This window comes from Vipera ursinii (genome assembly GCF_947247035.1).
Source record: "Vipera ursinii genome assembly, chromosome: 3".
NCBI lineage: Eukaryota > Metazoa > Chordata > Lepidosauria > Squamata > Viperidae > Vipera > Vipera ursinii.
Genome location: NC_139516.1, coordinates 16,809,197 through 16,833,380, shown reverse-complemented (window position 1 = coordinate 16,833,380; position 24,184 = coordinate 16,809,197).

Below are 24,184 nucleotides of genomic sequence, written 5' to 3'. Positions count from 1 at the left end.
TCTTCATTTTGTGTTAGCTATTTACTAGACAGTCAACTATCCCTTCTGTCATTCATTATCAAGATAAACTCCAGGAAAGGCCATAAAAACAGGACTCATTTGCATCATTTTTGTATTAACTGATTTTTCTTTTAGAAATTGCAAAAGTATTACAGATATCACTATGCTCACACCCATCCATGCACATGTTGATGTATGCTTCACATTTATAAGTATCATTTAGCATTTTTAAGTATCATTTGACAAAAAGAGAAAAGTATTAAAATCGTTTTCTCTTTCCTGATGTATAAATGATGGAACAGCAATAGAAAATGAACTATAAAACCATTCATTTCATTCTATTCATTATATATATATATATATATATATATATATATATATATATATATATATATATATATATATATATATATATATATGTATATGTATATGTATACAGTATGTATATATAAATTCAAAAGTGTTTATATCTGATAATACACATTATTTTCAGAGCTGGTTCATATGAATATTGTATTTCCAATAAATGATCTGCTGTTGTATAGCACCAGGGCTTTTTTTCTCATAGAACTCTCAGAACGGAGTTCCGGCACCTTTTTTGGATGGAACTTTGTAGGGTAGGCAAGGTAGGTTGTATGACATGTGTGAGTTCTGGCACCTTTTTCTTTTACAAAAAAGCACTGTATAGCACTAAATACAACCTAATGAAAGCTGCATTCTTATTATGTTCAAAAAAGCCTTTGGGATTAGACCTCTAATTTAAATAATCAGGGGCAGATTCCCATTATTCAAAAAATGGAAATGCTGAATTCTGGGTTCATCATTGCTTCTAATCTCCAGGGTCTACAAATGCTGCTATCTCTTAGATAGGGCTTAATGAGAGCCATCGAGCTATGCTTTCCTTTTTTGTATTAACCTACATCTATGTTGAGAGAAAATATGATTAAAAAAATATCACTCTGAACTTTTCTACATTTCTGAACACTGGTTGCCATGTCAAGCCTATTTTAGAGCAACACCTCTCCAAGTGACATTGATTGAAAACCTGAAACACATTTTAAAAGGCAGTTGGGGAAAAAATGTTTTCAAATGGATAAAAAGCTAAGAAGGTTTCTATAACAGCATCAGCATTGTTGCATGCTTGAAAATGGTGAAACATCTGGTCCAGGTTAAAGAAAAAAGTGGACAAGAGAGAAAACCATTGATAGGCATAATCTATACAATTGACGATTTAACCAAAGTGCGCTCCCTATTCAGAGATTACAATTCCAAACTCTTGACTTGTTTGCTTGCAGATGTTTCATTGGTGAACTAGATTACATCCTCAGTGCTACTGAGTGTGGGTTTGTTGTTGTTAGCTGCGAAGTTGTGTCCAACCCATCGCGACCCTATGGACAACGTTCCTCCAGGCCTTCCTGTCCTCTACTATCTTCTGGAGTCCATTTAAGCTCACGCCTACTGCTTCAGTGACTCCATCCAGCCACCTCATTCTCTGTCGTCCCCTTCTTCCCTTGCCCTCAATCTTTCCCAGCATTAGGCTCTTCTCCAGTGAGTCCTTCCTTCTCATTAGGTGGCCAAAGTATTTGAGTTTTAGCTTCAGGATCTGGCCTTCTAAAGAGCAGTCAGGTTTACTCCCTGTTTATGGACAGTAACTTGCCCTGCTATTTTAGTGTGGTTGTGGTTTTCTCTTTGTTTAGTTCTTTGATTAGGGCAGTGTTGGTTGGCTGAGAAATTCTGCAAGTTGAACTCCACATATCTTAAAGTTGCAGAGATTGAGAAACACTCCATTAGGGTATTGATTTCTGCTTCTTTGCCTGGTGTTAATGTGTGGCTATTTGGGTGTGGGCTGCTGTAGAAGATGTGTTCTGGTCTTTTTGTTCCCTTTTTTGCTTTTTAGTCTATTTTGAATAGCGCATAAATTATTTCTGTGTGTCTATATAAGTCCAAGTGCTATTGCTGTTGCTATTAAACATGGATAGCTCTAATTTAGTCCCTTATGTAGGTCCCTTCAAGTGCCCTATACCAGGGCTTTTCAACCTTTCCATCCATTGTACCACTTTTTAGGATATGGCAACATTCGAGTACCACCAGTCACCTAGCAAGGTGTCAAAAACTTGATGACCAAAAAAAAAAAAAGAAAAGGGAAAAAAATATGATGAAGTACAGGTAGTCGTTGACTTACAACAGTTTGCTTAGTGACAGTTTTAAGTTACAATGGCACTGAAAAAAGTACCCCCCAAGCCACAGCCAAGCAAGTCACCTGCCTGCCCACCCAGTAGGACTCTTCCTCCTGTTTTCATTGGTGTGAGCATTTCTGTTGAGGATTGGCAGGAGGGGTGGGGTAGGGGTGGGGTGTTTGGTTTTTATTCTCTCCCCCTGTGCTGGGTGGTTGTAGAAGGTTTTGGTCACTTCACATGACCCTGGGACACTGTGACTATCATAAATATGAATTAGTCACCAAACATCTGAATGTAAATCACAAGACCGTGGAGATTCTGCAACATTCAGCTGATTGGCACTTCTTCTGGGCTCAGCAGAAGTGCCAGGATCAGCGCCGAGCTCCAGCTGGAGCCTGGCGCTGATCCTGGTCCTTCCGCTGAGCCCTGACAGCCCCGAAGAAGTGCTGATCCTGGTGTTCCCGCTGAGCCTTGACAGCCCTGCAGCTCCAGCCATCTCTCACTCAGGCTTGTGCGATGTTGCCATCAGTTCAGCTCATTCCACTCCCCTGCTACTTTTCTAGGATGGTCATGTACCACCTGCCAGGGGCCAATGTACCATAGGTGGTACCCATACCACTGGTTGAAAAGCCCTGCCCTATACAGACAATATCCCAACAACAAGAACTGGTTTCTATAAAAGTAACAAAAAATAGTCAAATTTCCCCAAAGCTGCTAGTTGCAATGCAAACACTGTGCAGTTTTCTCCAATTAATATGGGGCCTGAACTATTCCCTACCATCATCATCACTACCATCATCTTCATCAACATCATCTGAGACAACAGAAGATAAATCAGGAGTGGCACATGAAGTCAATACCAGAAAGAAGTAAGGCTTGCTATAAGAAAAGATAGGAGACAATTGAAATTGTTATCAGTTATTTATATGACAATTGGAGGAACAAATTTGGATGCTTTATTTTTTAGTTTTTGAAAATAAATGGAAAGTTGAATAAAAAATGTTTTATGCTATTGGGAACCTGAGAGAATGTTTAACAAAGACAGGTCATACTTGTATTACTACTGATGATAAAATTCAGCAGTTGGAAACTAACATGTACAGTCTGTGTTTTGTCTGAAATTGACAGGATTTTTAATATAAATTTAAATGGATGGCTAAATATCAAACTATACATATGTTCTTCTTGGCTACATCCCCAGAACTGTTTGCTTTTTGCAAACCGTGAATTGTCAATAAAATAAAATAAACAATACTGGAAAAATAAATCTGCATCTCATTTGGGGAAACTGACTGTTGATATGGGTTTGTTTGTCAACATTTGAATTGTCTTTTTAAAAAGTTGCTTCTAGGCTTTTCCTTTTATTTAAACTTATGATGGTTACCCACTCTAAAAAACTGTGGTAGCTTATGATATTCAAATACACAATTAAGACAATTAGAACATAGAACATTGGGGTTGGAAGGGACCTTGGAGGCTCAAGCAACAGACCCTATACCATGGGTCTTCAAACTCGGCCCTTTTATGACTCATGGACTTCAACTCCCAGAATTTCTCAGCCAGGCATGCTGGCTGAGGAATTCTGGGAGTTGAAGTCCATGAGTCATAAAAGGGCCGAGTTTGAAGACCCCTGCCCTATACCATGCTTATAGGATCTCCTGCTTGAGCAGGTGACCATATAAGCATGAAACAACATATGAAAGCCCAATAAATAACAACAAAATAATGAAAATAATAAGCACAACAGAGGTAGCACAAATACATCAACCCCAGGTCTGGGAACAGAGCTAGGTCTTAAAAACATCCTGGAACCCCATTACATGACATACGTGTGTCTGGGGAACTGCTGCTCCATAGGACAGGGGCTATCACAGAGAAGGCACATGTCTTTGGTTCCACAAGATGTAAACATGCTATTGAGGAGACTTGGAGCTCACCTACCCTTGTAGTGCTGTTCATTCCCCTAATCATAGGTCACAGTTTAACTGTGATTTAATTCTGAGAACTTCATTGGGCATTGCAGCCAGAGGGATAAGAAATTCAGACTTAAAAAATTAAAAGCAGTGCTTATGCAAAGTAAGTCCTACCGTGTTTTCAAGCATTCTGGAATTTAGTCATTTTGTTAGAGTAGTAACCAGAGGATAAGTACTGACAATTAGGACTTGGTGGTGGGGGATGAAAGGATAGGTTCTGACGGGATGGTGGTTAGAGCCCCCCCCATCACAACTAATAAAGTTTCTTGGTTGAGAAGCAAAACATTTTGTTCTTCTTCCTCAAGGAAAAACAGTCCAGTTGTCTTTTGAAAAAGAAAAAAAAGGGGGAAACACTTTTGAAACAGTGAAATGGTTTGGCCCATTTTACAACCTATCTTGCCATAATTGTTAAGTGAATCGCACTTCAGTTGTTAGATTAGTAACATGGTTGTTAAGTGAATCTGGCTTCCCCATTGCTTTTCTTTGTCAGAAGGTTACAAAAGTGATCACATGACCTCGGGACATGGCAACCAACACATGCCGGTTGTCAAGTGTCCAAATTTTAATCACATGCCCATGGGGATGCTGTAATGCACATAAAGATGAAAGATGGCCATAAGCAACTTGCTTCAGTCCTGTTGTAACTTCAAATAGTCCCCAAATGAATGGCTGTAAATCAAAGATGATCTGTATATCTTTGATTGAGAATGGAGCATTGTGGCTTCTCACCTTGCTAATCGGCTACTTGAAGGGTGTCTTCAAACTGAACTGAGAGCCGGTAAATAAGACTCCTATGCTTTGGCTTAGGTAGCCTTGCAGGGAGCTTTGTCTGCAGGCAGGTGTAATGAACTTGGGTCTGATAGGATTAGGGAGAGAGAGGAGCTGGGTTTGGCCCTGGTCACCTCCAGAAGACAGAGAGTGAGAAGGAGCAGTCTCCATTTTGGTTTGTGGCTATTAATTTCTCCACATTCATAGCATGGTCTTTTCTTAATAATCAATGACAGACATGTAATCAATCATTTGGTTAGTTCTTTGTTCTACATATTTAATGTTTTGATGCCTGTTTTTATTAACAGTTGCAAATTGTTAAATGGCAGATTTTTTTATTATAAACTGCACTGAGGTTTTGTTAAAGCAGGAAATGATACGTAAAGAATAAAAAAGGGCAGTATATGAAGCAGTTATATAGGCATGGTGGAAACAAGGAGAGGATGCTGAATGGTGTTGGTGTTCACTAGTTTTAGCTATGTTAGTTTTAGCCAGTGCTTTTTTTGTAAAAGAAAAAGGTGCTGGAACTCACACATGTCATACAACCCGCCTTGCCTACCCTACAAGGTTCTATCCAAAAATGGTGCCGGAACTCCGTTCTGAGCGTTCTATGACAAAAAAAGCCCTGGTTTTAGCTATGTTTTCTTTCTCTTATGACTTTTATCTCTTTAGCTGACTATTTCTTATTCCTTCCAACTCACTGCATAATGTTGCTAAAACAGTGGATATATGGAGTGAGTGTGAATGAGTGTGTTTGTGTGCGTAGGTTGAAGTGTGTATAAATAAAATAAAGCCACACTCTCCCCACCTTAGCTGGCCCTTTAAATAACAAAACAACCTGATGTGTCTAGCATCTGACCCCTGCATGACAATAGTAAAAAAGGGGGTTAGGTTTTGTGTGTGGGGGGGGGAAAGATGCTTGTTATTTTGAGGTGACTGGAGTCATGGATGAAGGGGTGTGTGTGACCTCAAGCAAAGCCAGGAAATGAAGAATTGTTTTTTGTGGTTTTCAATTTTAGATAGGGAATAGGATACCAGATAAACATGTATAAAGCAAAAAAAAAGCAACATCCATACAGAGCTGGAGTTAGAGACATGTTTCCAGCAAACAAGTTCTGACAAGGAAGAGCTTTCTAAAAAAAAAAACTTCTCATTTTCACAATTGTATATGTATTTCATATTCAAGAAAGAAGAAAAAATCACCCTGCATTTGTAATTAGAATAGGCTGATCCTACATCTAAAAACTCTTCTATAAATCAATGATGTGATGTCATGCAATATTTTATAAGATGATCAAGGGGCTGGACCAGCTTCTTTCCAAGAAAAGGTTGTGTTGTGACTCTTGGGGCTTTTTAATCTAGAAAGGAGGTGGTTGAGAAGGGTGATGGTTGAGGTGCTTTAATGGTATGGATAAAATGGAGAATAAGAATTATTTTCCCTTTCTAAAAATACTATAAGCAGACACCATCAATTAAATTGAATCCTGGAAGAATCAGGAAAGGCAAAAGGATTTTTTTTCCTGTACAATTCATCAGCTTTGTGGTTTGGTGTCCCAAGATATGGAGCTGCCCAACAGTCTGGCTTCAAAATAGAGTTGGATCAACTCAGGGAAGTCATGAGGATTAAAAGCTATTAGCCTTGATGGCTGTATGACTGCTTCTGAAGGCCATCTGCTGGGAGACTAATGCAGTTGTTTTTTTTAATCCCATTTATATCCCGCCCTTCTCCGAAGTCTCAGGGCGGCTTACAATTTAAGCACAAACCAATGTGCTTAGCAGTAGCCTTCATTCTATGTATATGCCTGCTTATTAGGGCTTTTGCCCCCCCCCCAAGCGGCATTATTACAAAGTCAGCTTATTGCCCCCAAAAATCTGGGTCCTCATTTTACCTACCTCGGAAGGATGGAAGGCTGAGTCCACCTTGAGCCTGGTGGGATGCAAACCTGCACTAATTGCAGGCAGCTGGTGTTACTTAAGGAGGCATTAGCCCACTGCTCCACCAAGGCTCCTTGGTTGGACTGGACTAAATGCATCAGGGGTCTGTTTCAGCAGTGCTCTTATTATATTTTTACATTTTTAATATCAATTTCTGTAAAAATGGAGACAGGAATTGTTGTGTTTTGGTGAAAATACAGTTTGAAAACAAATCTATTGTTTCTTTTGAAAACAAATAGACAGCAATTTCTAATTTCCTCCTGTATGGTATGGAGTTATAATTACAGAATACAGTTGAAGGACACCGGCTTGTAGAAGACTATTGCTAACACTTAACTTTTATTCAGTGGAAATATTTTAATCTACTCTTGGAAAAAACACTGGCTTTCCTTTATTTTTCCATATTGTGTGTGATGTGATTTCATTTGCTCTTGTAAAGGTTGTCATTTCCCCAATTAATAAGAAATTCATTTTGGACTGCTAAGCCTGAAGTAAAGCACTCCGGAGTGTTTTTTGACACAACTGAAATAAACTAAGATGACACGTCCCTTAATTGTCACATGACAATCTTTATCAGGACCTGAGGAAATAAGTCAAGGAGAAAATATTGTGCGATTAACATCAAAGTTATTTTACATCATGAAGCCGATGATTAGGCTGACAGGAGGCAAATGGAGCAAGGCACAAGAAGGATCTGCTGATTAAAGATCATCTTTGGTCTCATCTCTGATGGGAAAAAGAAGCAATTCATGCATATAACCATATTCCTTCTTTGCAATATGCTCGAAATCACTTTCTGATCTGACTTACTATATTGCACAAAATTGCCCTCAGGTTTGTTTGTGAAACATCATTGCTATATGTGTTGCAGTTAGAGATAGACAAATTAGTTTTAATGTCCTATGCATTTCACAGTCCAAATTAGTTTAAAGTCTGATCCCTTAAGGAATTGTTTCTTTTGCAAATTAAAAAAGGTACAAAATCTACCTTCATTTTAATTCATGACATCTAGTAATATATGAAGCTTTCATATGGTTCCTTTAATGTATATGGTTGTTAATGAAATGTATCATGGAAACATTTTAACTACCATATATTCTCATGCTTTTCTTTTTATTTGATGTTTTGATGCAACATTTTATAATATAAGATTTCCACATTTCCCTAATTTGGAACTCTGAGTCTTTAGTCTAGCCACAGGCTGAAGACTCTAGCCTCCAATCCATCATACACAAAATACCCTTGTAGACACAAGAATATGGATGTGCAATAGGAAAGAGTTACTATGTGGTGGAAGAACCTTGACATCTGATGAGTATGCAGGATGGGAACTGTTGACCCTAAAGAGTTAGGAACACTGAGATGGCAGAACTAGACAGGAGATCACAGTAAGTGCAGTTTCAGGAGTGTAAGCAGTGGCCAATCCTTGAGCAGTAGTAGCACTGAATCCAACAGTAGCTACAGGTAACCAGTGCTGGCGGTGAACATGCTCTCTTCCTGCCCATTCCCAAACTCCTTAAGAGAAGGGATGAGGGGATGCTAAGGTCCCACTAACAATTCAGCATTAAACCCAATGAGAGCAGGCAGAGAATCCCAAAAATTCCAGTCTTAGAACAGCCAAGGCAGCTGAAGGATGGGGGCAGGGATTGAAACTCTTCATTTCTTCCCACTTTTTAACTGGGAGAGCAGCCAAAGACAGAAGAAGCTTAAAAAAATTAAATCCTTTAAATTTCTGGGAGTCCACCTCTGTGAAGATCTTACCTGGAAAGTTAATACAACCCAGGTGGCCAGAAAGGCCCAACAGAGACTCCACTTCCTCAGGGTTTTGCGGAAGAACAGGGTAGAACAATGGGCAATGACCCTCTTTTACCGGTCTACTACAGAGAGGGTCCTCTCGTATGGTATTGTGGTTTGGTATGCTGGTCTGACAGCCACGGATAGGAAAGTATTACAGAGGGTGGTGAGCATAGCACAAGATATTGTGGGCTGTCCCTGACACCACTGGATGACATCGCCAGGGCTCGCTGCCTTGGAAGAGTGAGGAAAATTCTCAGGGATGACTCACACCCTGATCCGTATCTCTTTACTCTCCTACCATCGGGTAGGAGATATAGGAGTATAGCCAGCCATACCAACAGGCTGAAGAACAGCTTTTATCCATGGGCTGTTAGGCTCTTGAACGGGAAATAATTTTATAAACCTTTTGTATGATTGACTTGCGAGGCCAATGTGTTGTGCAATTAGCCCACATGGTGTAATAAGATGGAGGGTTTGTTGTCACTGTGAGTTGTGGGGGGGGGGCATGCAGGGAGGCTCAGCCAATCTCAATGTATACATGGTTGTACTTTGACAATAAAAGGTTCATTCATTAAAATTAACACAGGCATAGTTAATTAATAATTGAGCAGAAGAGAAAGAATAGGTACAACATACATAAATATTTTAGCTTAAAGCATAAAGGTATTCCTCACTTAATGGTTGGTTACCTAGTTACAGTTTGAAGTTATAGTAGACCCCCCCCCTCACACACACACACACACACACACACACACACAACATATTTATTATGTATTTATTAGACTTGTATGGCACCCATCTCACCTTTTGACTCAGTTCCGGAATTCTCTTGGCTGTTCTCCGTAGTCAGAAAACCGCGCACTCCAGGCATTTAGCAATCAGCTCACCTTTATAGCTGATTGCAGCATTCTGTGGTCATGTGACCACAATTGGTGATTTTTCTTGACAGTTCAGCCTTTATGGCTGGTTACCCTAGAAAGAAAGCCCATAGGAATACCTGGATTTGCTTAACGACCACTGGGGAAAAAATAACTACATAATCTCCCAACAAAACCCAGGAAGAGTGAGGGCAAAGATTTATGAACCATTTTGTGGATTTTTCTGAAAATCGGCATTCACATAGTGGATGGAAATATATCACTGCAGACATTTAGTTACATCTCTAAGCTTCAAAGAGCATTCAATTCAGAGAGAAGACAAGGCTTGCTAAATGATTCCAGCTTCTGGGTTCTCCTCTTTTTGCTCCTCACAGAAATTATAGCAGGAAAAAATGAACTGAATTTAAGAAAAGAATTTGTGCTGAAATCATCCAGATAGGATGTATGCTCAGCACAACACAGCTCTAAATTATTCAGTACAAGGGACTAAGATAAAATTTAGTTTATTTCCATGTCCTTTGAGCGAAAGATGTTTTTACAGAGAATGTCGATTGGTGGCCCCCAGGGGGAGATCCTTCTCTGTGGGTGCTCCGGAACTATGGAATCAGTTACCGGTTGAGCTCCGGATGGCGCCCGATCTTCGCTCCTTTCGCCGTGACCTAAAAACATTTTTATTCAAACAAGCCGGCCTGGCCTGATGGGGGATTGGTGGGGTTTTTTATTGCTGTACTTTTGGGGGTTTTATAAATGTATTGTATTAATTGTTTTTTAATGGGCAACTATTTAATCTTCTTTTAATATTTGTAACTTCACATTTTATTCTTGCCCTGTTCACCGCCCTGAGTCCTTCGGGAGAAGGGCGGTATAGAAATATTAATAAACTAAACTAAACTAAACTACAAACTTAGACTGTTTTCAGGAGGATGTGTGTAAAGGAGCAATGTGTGGGCAGAGGAAGACTCTGCTTCAGTTCACAACTATTCCATTGAACTCCACAGCAGATGAATCCAAAAGATTGAACCTTCTGAGTTGTTTAAGTTATCTGCCCAGAAAGAAGTGTGTATCTGCTTAGAATCGCCAAAGAGTTAACTATATCCTCCTTAGCTACACTGAGAAGAAAGCTGAGAATTTAAATGAGAGGAATGGAACATGCAGAGCTGTAAAAATAATAATGGTAATAATAAATAATCTGGGAGACAGAGAACTTGAAAAGTAAAAGAGGTAACAGAAGGCTGAGCTATGTACTGTAATAATAGAGATGTCTGGAAAATGTTAATGTAGGTTCAATGAATTGAACATGTTTTGCTCTAGCAAATGTGAAAAGCTGAAGTTAACTCACATTATTATTATTTTAATGTATGACGGCTTTTGTGAATATTCTTTCCATATTTAAACTGTGGTGGCCTGGGCCTTTTGGGCAATTCCAATTGTCATAAGAGAAAATGTAAATTTCCAGTGAAACAGTTGAGGAACTTGTTATATTATGCAAGTCATCTAAGGTAAAAGCTCACATTAAGTGAGTTCTGCTGCTCTTAAAATATATATTCTCAGATAAAAAGGCAGCATTTATTCTTCTGCAATAAGGCATGGCTTGTGAAAACAGTCTCAAAGAGAATGACAGAAGAAACTACCAGTGTTTGACTGGAAGGTTACAGAAATGGAAGTAGTTTATAAATCCACTTCCCCTGATTTCAGCAAAGAGGAATTAGCACTTCAGGTATTACTCATAGGAGCTCACCTTGCAACAGGCATTATAAGCAGGAATTAATGAGACTCAACATGATCACTGCCTGAGCAGGTTGCAAAGAGTTGAATCTATTATTTCCTGTCCCAAATTTATTGTCAGAATCTAAATTACCTCCATCCTGCAGAAATAAAGGAATGCATTTTTCTTATTTAATTTTGAGAAAAGAATTCCAAGAGGAATCATAAAAATTGACACCCTATTCAGCTGCCTGACTCATTCATTTTTATAAAGTTCCTGATTTAGAATTCATTTATTTAACCTTTATTTTTAAAGAGATCTTCCAATGTATGATGATTACAGGGATATATTTTTGAAATGAGTATTAAGACTGTGTAGTTCTGCTTTCCTGGAATTACTGACAATGGTTGATTGGTTTGTTTATTTATTTACTTTTCTGATTTATAAAGTCATCCATCTCACACTAGCAACTCTGCAAACGTGCACAATACTTTGTGAGTGGGTAATGTACCATGTACAATTGTACCTTTTGAAAGAGCAATCATTGTATATCCAAGACAGCATGACATCGTCAAGTGAATCTGTGTCTGAAAAAATATTGGGAAAAAGTAACAGAAACTGTCATCATACGTGCTCGAGCAAGCCCAAAACAGGAATTCAATGATTATATATTTCTTGTTTTTATTAGTTGGAGATTATTGTTTGGATCTGTATACAAAGATATCATAATACGCTGAATCAAAGCCCATAGCCTTTCGTCAATAAAAAGCTTATATTGATGCTATTTTTAATATATAAAAAATAAAGTTGCAGTTATAATAATCTCTTGGATTCTTGTTTAAGATTTGAGCTGGGTTTGTTGCTGTGTGCTTAAATCTTTGAAAATATCTGCAGTTCGATAGTCAAATAATTGCAATCACTTTAAAACTATGTCCGCATTTAGTCACAACTAATGCCCAATTTCTAGTTAGAAGGGAATAAAATCAATTAAGGATGAGGGAGGGGTTCTTTTTTCAGTTCACAGAAATATATATTTGCTGTATCTGTTCCCAAAATGGAATGTTTATCCACACAAATATATATATATATATATATTTGTTACGATAACTGCTTGCACAGCAAACATTAGGGCTATGCTATGTTTTAATATGCAACCCAAAATTGGCATGGAAAATGGATGTTAAGGAGATCAAGGATGAAGGCATGTAGCATGCCCTCTCTCAAATTCAAATTCAAAACCTTCACAAATATCTGTGCACAAATGTGCCCAGTTAAAGCTCGGGATTGGTGGTTGGGCTGTGGAGGATGAACTAAAGGAAATGCGTATAATCACTATAATTAGGACAACACTTCTTGATTGCCCAAGCTGCCTCTGTGAGGAGGCACTTTTTCTTTCAAAGAACAACTGTTCTTTTCTTTTTCTTGCTTATTTTTACTGGATCCTCTTTCAGATGGTTTGCTTAGTCAGCTTTCTATTCTTTTCATTTTCTATTCTTTTCATTTCCCAGTCCTTTCTTCTTTTTCTCTCCACCACTTTCACAATATATTCTTTTTTTAAAATAATAATAATAACAACAATTATGTTTTCCACTGCTTTGTTCATGCCCAGTTCTCCTTTCTACCCATTCAGTCATTATGCTAAGCAGGTCTCTAGGAGATACCAGATAAAAGAATAACAGAGTTGGAAGAGACTTTGAAGATCTAGTCTAGTCCAACCCCCTGCTCAAGCAGGAGACCCCATACCATTCCAAACAAGTGGAATGGTATGGGGTCCAGTCTCTTCTTAAAAGCCTCCAGTGATGGAGCACCCATAACTTCTGAAGGCAAACCATTATACTGGTTAAGTGTTCTTACTATTAGGAAATTTCTAGGTTGCTTCTCTCCTTGATTAGTTTTCATCCATTTTTTCTTAATTTGCCTCCTGCTGCTGTGGAAAATAGGTTGACCTCCTTTTCTTTGAGGCAGCTTCTCAAATATTGGAACAGCACTATCATGTCACTCATATGACTAGACATACCAAATTCCTGCAACTGTTCTTCATATCTTTTAGCCTCCAGCCCTAATCATCTTTGCTGTTCTTTTCTGCACTCTTTCCAAAGCCTCAACATCATTTTTTTTATCACACAACAGTTAAATATTTTATCACATGATGGTTAAATATTGGAGACGGAACTGGGTTATTCAAAGAAATTAGTGGTATAATGAAATATGGAATATGGCAATAAATGATAGATAAACAACAGAAATTAAATTTAAAAAGGGAGATTAAAGTAAATAATTATAATGAAATATGGGAGGATTTTATAAAAACAGTCTTGGTGGAAGGCAAAGGGAATAAACCTACTCAAGAATATATACTGTTTTGGAGGGGATAAGGGCACAATTGAAATATATTGTATATTGTTAGTTGTTACATGAGAAGGCAATAAAAATGGTCTCCAGGGGTGTGTGTGCACTGTAATATTTGTATTTTATACTGTTTTTTATTTTGACTTATATGTATCATGTTTCTATTATTTGTATTTGAATATTTTTAAAAAAAATCATAAATGATTTTATAATACGGTGACCAAAACCAAATGCAAAATTCCAAGTGTGGTCTTAATAAGGGTACTAGACGGGTCTGCAAAGTTAAGTCAGATAGTTAATAAAATATGTGTGTGCACACTCAATTAGGAAAAGGTTTTTCTTCAGGTGTGTATGTGTAAAAATATTTTCATTTAAAAGAAGAAGGAGAAGAAAAAGAAAAAGAAATTGGCTGAAGTAAATTTCACACACCCAGGTTTTGTTTATTCAGCAGTCCACTCTTGAATTCAAGGAAGATCTCAAGGAGTTATTGCCTTATCATATTTTTACAACAACCTCATGATGTAGGTTGAACAGGATCTAAATTCATCCAGTGAGCTCAATATATTAGGAAAGAGTCCATGCATTAAAAACTATATAACATTACAATTAAAAGACAAGATGTCATGTCCTGGGAGTCAGACTTAGCTGCAATACAGGCTGCTTCATGCCCTCCCTCCCCCCTCCCCCATTCCTTCTGGGATCTAAAGCGAAAAGGTTTTATAAAACCCAGCTGAAGGCCTAGGACTGGGGCGACAGCATGCGTGACCACAGAGAGGGCTCTGCATGCCACCTGTGGCACCCGTGCCTTAGGTTCGCCACCACGGGTCTAGCCTTTCCATGAGGAAGGAAGCCCCAAGCCAGATATGATATGGTTTTGTCTTAGCAGTGATAAGTCTTGCATCTATAATATATGGTTTATTCTAGCTTTACTGAGCCAGGTACTGTGTTTTATTTAAATTGATTAAATTGCATCATGTGCTATATGTTAACCCACTCAATGAATAGATATTAAATAATTTAAGTGGTAGTCAAATACTAAATGATCCCAAGAATGCATCCGGAAGCTTATAGTGTTTTAATAGAATAACAGAGTTGGAAGGGACCTTGGAGGTATTCTTGTCCAACTTCCTGCTCAGGCAGGAAACCCTATATCATTTCAGACAAATGGTTGTCCAATCTCTTCTTAAAAAACTTACAGTGTTGGAGCATTCACAACTTCTGGAGGCAGGTTGTTCCACTGATTAATTGTTGTAACTGTCAGGAAATTTCTACTTAGTTCTAGGTTGTTTCTCTCCTTGATTATTTTCCATTGCTTCTTGTCCTGCCTTCAAGTGCCTTGGAGAATAGCCTGACTCCCTCTTCTTTGTGGCAGCCCCTGAGATATTGGAACAGTGCTATCATGTCACCCCTAGTTCTTCTTTTCATTAGACATACCCAATTCCAGCAGCCGTTCTTTATATGTTTTAGCCTCCGGTCCCCTAATCATCTTTATTGCTCTTCTCTGTACTCTTTCTAGAGTCTCAACTCCTTTTTTACATCGTGGTGACCAAAACTGGATGCAGTATTCCAAATTTGGCCTTAGCAAGACATTATAAAGTGGTATTAACAGTTCATGTGATCTTGATTCTGTCCCTCTGTTAATGCAGCATAAGATTGTGTTGACTTTTTTGGCAGCTGCAAGCACACTGCTTTGCACCTCCACTCACCTGTTTGAATGAACCCACCCAATTTAACCAGCTATCAGTGGTATGAAAAATATTTCTACAAAAATTCATATAACCTGGGGAAAGAAAATACTACTTTGAAAGTCAGTTGTTAAGGTACTGTGAATTGAAATAAAATGAATCAGTTTTGCAGATTCTTTAGAAATCTCCAGTGACACTCTTTTGAGTTTGCAAGTTATGGAGGAGAAAAAAAAATCCTAAAAGACCCCTTTTTACAGAATAAGCCTGTCAACCTTTACTTGATTCCTAAACTACTTTCTTTGATTTTGCATTTTAAGCATGCTAAAGTATCAATAGACCTGTCTGAAACCTTTCCTAAATTGAAATTATGGCAGATAATTTTATGCTCATCTTTTATATTATGAAGTACAACACTAGACAGGCTATTTTCTGATAGCATAAATCAGTAGTTAATTTCACTGAGGCTTACAGAAAAGTCTCTGGAAATGGATTATGTCTGTGGTTTGTTTTCTCTTTTTAAGCCTTGTTCTCTTTCTTTGTATCCTGTAACAGAAGGATACGGAAGAAGCTATGAAGGCATAAAATGTATTGCAAACTTTGATAGACATGTTGAAGTATGATCCATTAGTTCTTACTAATATGCAGGTATACCAAATTTTCTACCTTGATGGTGAGCCCCAATTGGCTTTTCTGATACTGAGGCCAGAATGTTAATCAAACCTGGTATGTTTGTTTTGCAATGTGTTATTGGCATGGTTTGAAATAATGACTGGGCTAAAGATATTCAGCTTCCATACATGATAGTTGTTCTTCTAATCAATCAGAACAGAGCTGGATGGGATCTTGGAAGTCTTCTAGTCCAACCCCCTGTTCTATTACACTCCCTGAAATATGAATGGCTGCCACCCTGATGGTATTCCAGAAGGCCTTAATGATGGCTGATCTCTCATATTGTGTGTTAGATGAATGGGGCCTTTTTTATTTGCTCATTTATTGACTCAATTTCTATAGTTGCCCAACTCAACTAAGTGATGGTGGGTGGCTTACAGTTCTAAAATTATTAAAAGTGCTTGTTTGTGGGGTCCTTGGTCCTGTCTGAATAATAATAATAATAATAATAATAATAATAATAATAATAATAATAATAATAATAATAATAATAATAATGTTGGAATACCATCAAACATCCACATCTGCCTATCCCAGGTCCTTGGTAAGGGCTCGATAGGTAGACAAAAGTGCCAAATCAAGTCTGAACATCTGGCTGACTGTGCGATGATCAATAATAAAGTTGGAAGTACTTTGGAGGTCATCTAGTCCAACCCCCTGCTCAGGCAGGAAACCCCATACTATTTCCGACAAATGACTGTCCAGTCTCTTCTTAAACAACATCTTCTTTATTTCCTTTATTATATTGTTATTTATTTGTTTGCATTTTTATTGTGGATTATTTTACTTTTATCAGAAACAGGGGAAATCCTGTCCTTAAAAAGAATGAATGGGGAATCTGTTCTTTTCCCTGGGAACATGGGAAGAAATTGTCCACCTGACATCTTTGCTCTTTATTTGGAAATTTCAAAAGACTCTTTGCGCTCATCTCTGTAGTGATTGCATGTGGAAACATCTGATGGGCAAATAATATTAATAAATCACGGAGGCTCTTCCGTCCATACACAACAAATCCAGTTTGCATTAAGTATGTTAATGCCTCAATTTCACTCACAAGCCTGGAAAAAAAAAGGAACAAGAAATTCCCCTGAAATATTCTTTCTAATACGCCAACTCAGTGAGATGAGAGATAGGAAAAATCTTGTGCAATTACAACCTATTTCTTTTGCTCCTAAATAGTATATAGGTAAGGTTGAGCCAGCCTGAAAGAGAGCCACAAAATAATTCCTCATAGATTAAGTATGGCACTTTTATGCTTGAAAAGCTGGAATCTAAGGGAAATGGTTTTCAACTGGCTATTTAATATGAAGGATATGGAGGAAAAAATAGAATAAAACTATTTGAGTGGGGTTTTTTTTAACCCATTACCAACATATTTCTGATTTGTACATTCTAGTGCTTTCAGGGGAAAAATAATTCCTCATCTTTTAACTGCATTCAGTGTTTAGGCATTAGGAAATGCCCTGTTTAAGAAAAGACACATTTCTTGATACAAAATTTATTAACTAAATGCCTGGTTCTCAAATGCACGCCAATACACATTATGAAGATATACCAGCACTCAGCTGTATGTTATTTGCTTTACTATCTCCAGAACTGTAATTATAAGATTTGTCATTTTATGGTTGTGAATTGACCTCAAATGCTGGAATAGAACCATTAAGCAGAAAAATAAAATTAGAGGGAATTCAGAAGCAAAATATATATTGCCAGTTGTGGAACTGAACACTGCTATGTAAAATGAATCGATTCTGGCTGGTTCCTTTGCAAAGTTATCTTGAAATGCATTTGTTGTGCCTCTTTATTATTTCTCTACAACTGTTTTTTGTAGCAGACCTCTTGACACTTTCTAGCTGTATTGCAATTTAAATTCCCAGAACTGTTATAGAATATTTAAACATGACTTTTCTACAAGCAAAATATGTATTCTTCCCCTGACCAATGAATTATCTGTAACTGAATGCCTGTTTTTAGCACAAGGATCATGATCCAAACCATATCCTCTCCATTTTTCAGCTGACATATATTATTATCATTCACATTTGAACATAAATAAGCTGAACTTTTTTTCACTGAATACAATAGAATTGAATACAATAGAATTGACTCAGCCTTCCATCCTTCCGAGGTAGGTAAAATGAGGACCCAGATTGTTGGGGGCAATAAGCTGACTTTGTAATAATGCCGCTTGTGGGGTGTATGAAAGACCTAATAAGCAGGCATATGCATAGAATGAAGGCTACTGCTAAGCTTGTAAGCCACCCTGAGTCTTCGGAGAAGGGCGGGATATAAATAGAATTAAAATAAAAAAAATTAATTAGTCCCACTGATTCAGTGGAAAACTGAATTATTTATTTTATTTATTTATTTTATTATATTTATATACCGCCCTTTCCCAAAGGACTCAGGGCGGTTTACAGGGTGGTTAAAACAAAAAATACAAAAGTTTAAAACAGATTAAAAAATATATATCTGTCCCTGAACAAATAAAACCCCAGTTAAAATTAAAATTAAAATTAAAATTCTCAGCCTGGGCCAGAGAGCTCGAAGAGCCAGGTCTTCAGGTCCCGGCGGAACAAACGGAGGTCGGGGGCGGTCCTAAGCTCCACTGGCAGCTAGTTCCAAAGGGCAGGCACACCCACTGAGAAGGCCCTATCCCTGGGTGTCGTCCGCCGGCAGTCTCTTACTGGCGGTACCCTGAGAAGACCCTCCCTGTGGGAGCGCACTGGACGAAGGGAGCTTGATGCCGGCAGCAGGTGTTCCCTCAGATAATCCGGACCCAAGCCATTTAGGGCTTTATAGGTCATCACCAGCACCTTGAATCTCACCCGGAGGGCAACCGGGAGACAATGCAGCTCGCGGAGTAGAGGTGTTACATGGGAGTATTATATTATTATACCTGAATAACCTCCATATCTATGGAAGGAAAATAGATATTAGCTAATTAATACAGTACTTTGAAGTCACACCCGAGTCCTTGTTATTGCACAAACAAATGCTTATTTGTGGGGTCCTTGGTCCTGTCTGAGATAATAATAATAATAATAATAATAATAATAATAATAATAATGATGATGATGATGATGATGATGATGATGATGATGATGATGATGATGATGGAGGGACATAGTGTTGGAAGTCATCTAGTCCTGCTCAGGCAGGAAACCCTATACCATTTCAGACAAATGGCTGTCCAGTCTCTTCTTAAAAACTTGGAGCATTCACAATGGAAGTCTGGTTGTTTTCTTGCAGATGTTTCATTACCCAATCAGGTAAGGATTCTACCTTGAGTTACACATATCCTCTTCTATTTCAATATTCACCTTCATGCTTCGTCTTCAACAATAATTCCTAGCTCTTCTGCATCCTTGTAATCACTTTGAACCCATTCACATCCATATCTGATGTCTCCCTCCTCTATTTTCTTTGCCTTACCAAGAGATAGGTTTGCTGCCTATTTAGCTGTAATTAAAATCATAAAATCTAAAATTTGGAGGCATCAAACTTTTTCTCACTCTTTCTCTGTGTCCAGCTTTCATGCCCATAAAGACTGGAAAGGCCACTGCTTTAACTGTTCTGTTTTTTTATTGTCACTGAAATAACCTTATTCATTCTGATTTTGTCCATGCTTGTCATAGCCTTCTTCTCTAGGATTAATCTTGTTATTTCTCCAGCTATACGAAGCTATATTTTTTATTTTTTTATTTTAATCCCATTTATATCCTGCCCTTCTTCGAAGACTCAGGGTGGCTTACAATCTAAGAAGCACAAACCAATGTGCTTAGCAATAGCCTTCATTCTATGTATATGCCTGCTTATTAGGGCTTTCGCTCCCCCCCCAGCAGCATTATTACAAAGTCAGCTTATTGCCCCCAACAATCTGGGTCCTCATTTTACCTACCTCAGAAGGATGGAAGGCTGAGTCAACCTTGAGCCTGGTGGGATGCGAACCTGCACTAATTGCAGGCAGCTGGTGTTACTTAAGGAGGCATCAGCCCACTGCTCCACCAAGGCTCCTTAATAGCATATGCCCACGCTATAGTTTCTTTATCTAGAGAGGCTTTCTTTAGGAATTGCAAACTGAGATTTCCTTTAGGTTCTTTCTCCTCTTCTTCTTGCACGATTTTGCCAGAAAAGAAATTAGTAATGAATTTCTTTAATATTCCTACCTGTAAAATAATCCTATATTTGTATGTCCTCTCTGAAATGAGTTCCATATGTCCAATGGCATTTATTTCTGAGGTAACATTACAGGTATAATGAAAACCTCAGAACAGATTATTGTTCATGCCTTTTCTTTTTAAAGTGAAAATCATTTTATTTGTTCTTAGGGATATTAGAAAGACATAGACAGTTAAAATATAAAACAACAAAACAACAACAACAAAGAACAACAAAAACTCCTCACCTTCTCAGCAGCCACAGTGCAAATGGTCAGGCTACATTCTGTATAGTACCTCTGGCTTTGTGTCAATACTCAAAATTGTCAGGCACTAAAAGGTTTCTTACAGCCAATCGTGCTGACTTTCAAGAATAGATAATATTATGAAACTTAGAAAAATATAATATCGTGCAAGATTTGCTTAAGAGAAGGACCAGGGGTGACATGATAGCAGTGTTCCAATATCTCAGGGGTTGCCACAAAGAAGAGGGAGTCAAGCTATTCTCCAAAGTACCTGAAGACAGGACCAGAAGCAATGGATGGAAACTAACCAAAGAGAGAAGCAACCTAGAACTAAGGAGAAATTTCCTGACAATTAGAACAATTAATCAGTGGAACAACCTGCCCCCAGAAGTTGTTGTGAAAGTTGTTTTCTGCTCCTTTGTTATAATCTTGTCAATAAAGTTGCATCTTTGATTACTAAAGTACTGTAAATCTTATTTGTGCTTTTCTAGTAATCAAATAACAAAGGAGAGTTGGTATATCTGCACCTCTTTTAGATTTTGACATAACTGTTACAACCTTCATCCTTTAGTCAAAAAATATGTTTAAAGTGTTCCTCAGCAGTGAGCAAATTGCTTTTATCAAAATGGCAAGGTGGTGAGTAGGTGGGGTGACTGGAAAGTTATCAAAGCAGCTGTTCTGTTTCCTGAGAATTAATTTCTGATTATGCTTGTAGAGCTGCTATAGGCTATATTATTCAGCTCTGATTTTTTTTTAAAAAAAACTATTTTCTTTTTTCTGTTCTTGATGATTTTCCAGTACCCCATTGCAAGCAGACCTCCTGTCTCCTTTCTGAATATAACATACAAATGCCTTTGAAAAAATGAAAGCTGTCAGTGTTACATGTTTCCTTTGCTTCTCTTTAGAGGCAAAGTGGTTGGCAGGGAGAGTGGGAAGGACAGATGTTTTCTGGCTAAAAATGACAACATCCCCATCTGTTGGCAGCAATTTCCTGCAGTTTTCAAGCACTGGTCACCATCCCTACACATTTCTAACAGATGGTGAGTTACAAGCTTTCTTACTTACTTTGAAGCCAGGAAGAATTTAAAAAATAAAAAGAGAATCTGGTTTTGGAAATATATTTAGTAGTTACATTAGAATTCTCATAGAAGAAAGAGAGAGCAAAGCAATGGGTTATGTAGAGCCTTGGTGGAGTAGTGGGCTAATGCCTCCTTAAATAACACCAGCTGCCTGCAATTAGTGCAGGTTCGAGTCCCACCAGGCTCAAGGTTGACTCAGCCTTCCATCCTTCCCAGGTAGGTAAAATGAGGACCCAGATTGTTGGGGGCAATTAAGCTGACTTTGTAATAATGCCGCTTGGGGTGTGTGTGAAAGCCCTAATAAGCAGGCATATACATAGAATGAAGGCTACTGCTAAGCTTGTAAGCCGCCCTGAGTCTTCGGAGAAGGGCGGGATATAAATGGAATTAAAATAAAAAAATAAAAATAAATAAAAATGTTCTTTAGTACAAAGTATGGAAATTAAAGATACTGTATGGATTAATTTAAAAGGAATAGCTACACTTCTCAGTGACAGAAAAGAGATCTGAGTTGGGTATAGTTAAGTCCACCTGAGATGACTGTGTTTCATGTTGCAAAAATAATACGATTTTGCTACTAACAAAATCAGAATCAGATAAGCCATGGTATTCCCTGTCTCACTCTATGGAAGTGAAAGCTGGATTTCAAAGAACCAGGGCAGGGAAAGTATTAATGCCCTGGAGAAGACTCCTGCAAATACTGTAGATAGTCAGGAAAATAATTGATGAATCTTTAAACCAATCAACCCAGAGTTCTCCCTTGAGGGACAAATGACCAGGCTCAAACTATCCTACTCTGGACATATGTGAAGACCCAGCTTTTTGGAAAAAAAGCTATAATGCTGGGAAAGGTGGAAGGAAAGAGAAAGAAGAGCATGAAGGTGGATCAACTTAGTTACACTGCTGATGAGTGCACCATAGGGAGACTTGAAAGAACAGATTTGATATAGATCTTTATGGAGAAAATCTATCAATGTGGTTGCTAGGAATCAAAAACAATTTGATGGCACGTAATTAATTGTCTCATTGAGGGGAAACAATACAACTAAAGGAACATCTTCAAAAAAAATCTGTTCCTAAAAGTCTTAATGGTGAGAGAGGTTTCTGATGGGGAAATCAGTCTTCCAAAAGCCCTAATTTTGACAAGTTAACATCAATACCTTAAGTCATGCCTGCTAAGCAGTTGGTGATCAGTATAAAGTTCTCAGTTGATGACATCATATATCCCCAACCACTTGGACTGTTTAATAGGTTAACTATTATATTTTGCAGCTGAAAAGTCTGGACACTTTTTTATGATTAGCCTTTTGTAGGGCATGTAGTAATATTCAAGAAAAACTGCCCAAACCCAAGTACCTCAGAACTGGCACACTAACTGTTACTATGCAAGTTCTTCATTACCTTTGCTACCCATGAAATCAGTGACAACTGGGGTTCATGATGATGTACTGAGGTACTCCAGCACGGTTTTGTTTGCCCTCAGGGGTGCCCCCCTATCCTGGGTGCGACCCGCCTTACCTTCTACTCTGGCTCTTGATGATGGGCCCGATTGTTGGGACCCTGAGAGATGGCCGGGCAGGAACAGGGGCCTAAGATATAAATTTAATAAGAGGCCCCTGATTACTTTTTTAGCCAAATTTTTTGTAGGGTTAGGGAGGGGGGAGGGTTGTGGTTGGTTGGAGATGGGGGGTAATCCACCAACTGTTGTTCAGGCCAGGCCCAGGATAGATCGCGTAGAGAGGGAGCCGGGGTCGGCCATCTCCGGAGCTCCGGAGCAGGTCGTGGGATTGCCAATTCCCACGACGATAGGGAATGGCAGCAGGTGTAAGATCAGAGGGCCGTACTGACCTCCGGGAGGGCTTCTCCACTATTTACAAGCAGTGAGGCGCTCCGACCCTCTGTCTTCGACCCGAGATTCTGGGAGCGGGGATGTGCAGCCACCTGAGCTCCGGCTGGTGTACCTGAATGCCAGGTCTGTTGCTAACAAGGCTCTTCTCATCTGGGATCTGGTCGAGGGTGAGCATGCGGACCTGGCCTGCATCACAGAAACCTGGTTGGGCCCAGAGGGCGGTATCCCCCTGGTTGATCTTTGCCCACCAGGCTTCCGGGTGCTACACTGGCCTCAGACTCAGGGTAGGGGTGGGGGAGTGGCTGTGGTTATGAGGGAGATCTTATGTCCGCAGGAGGCCACCGTTCCTCAGATAGTTGGGTGTGAATCTCTCTTATTGAGGTTTGGTCCTAGGGCGCAGTTGGGCTTGTTGCTGGTGTACCTTTCGCCTAGTCGTGCAGCAGCAGCCCTGCCTGAGCTTCTCGATATCCTCTCAGGGCTGGTGATTGAGTTTCCCAAACTTATGGTTTTGGGAGACTTCAATCTACCATCCCTGGGAGGAGCATCTGAGTTATCTCGGGAGTTCATGGCTTCCATGACAGCCATGGACCTGACACAAGTAATTCATGGACCGACTCATGAGAGAGGCCACACCCTTGACCTGATTTTTTTATCTGGTCGGTGGTTAGATGATCTTGGTGGGGGCTCCCCAATTGTTATGCCCCTGTCATGGACCGATCATCATCTCCTGCGGCTGGTCTTCCGTTTTGCCACTCCCCACCGTGGGGTTGTTGAGCCAACCAGATGGTTCCGCCCCAGGCGCTTAATGGACCCTGAGAGGTTCCAGGCAGCACTGGCGTCCCCACCTGCCTCCTCAGCTCACAGCTCGGCAGATGCCTTAGTGGAAGCCTGGGAAAGGACGGCCACGGAGGCACT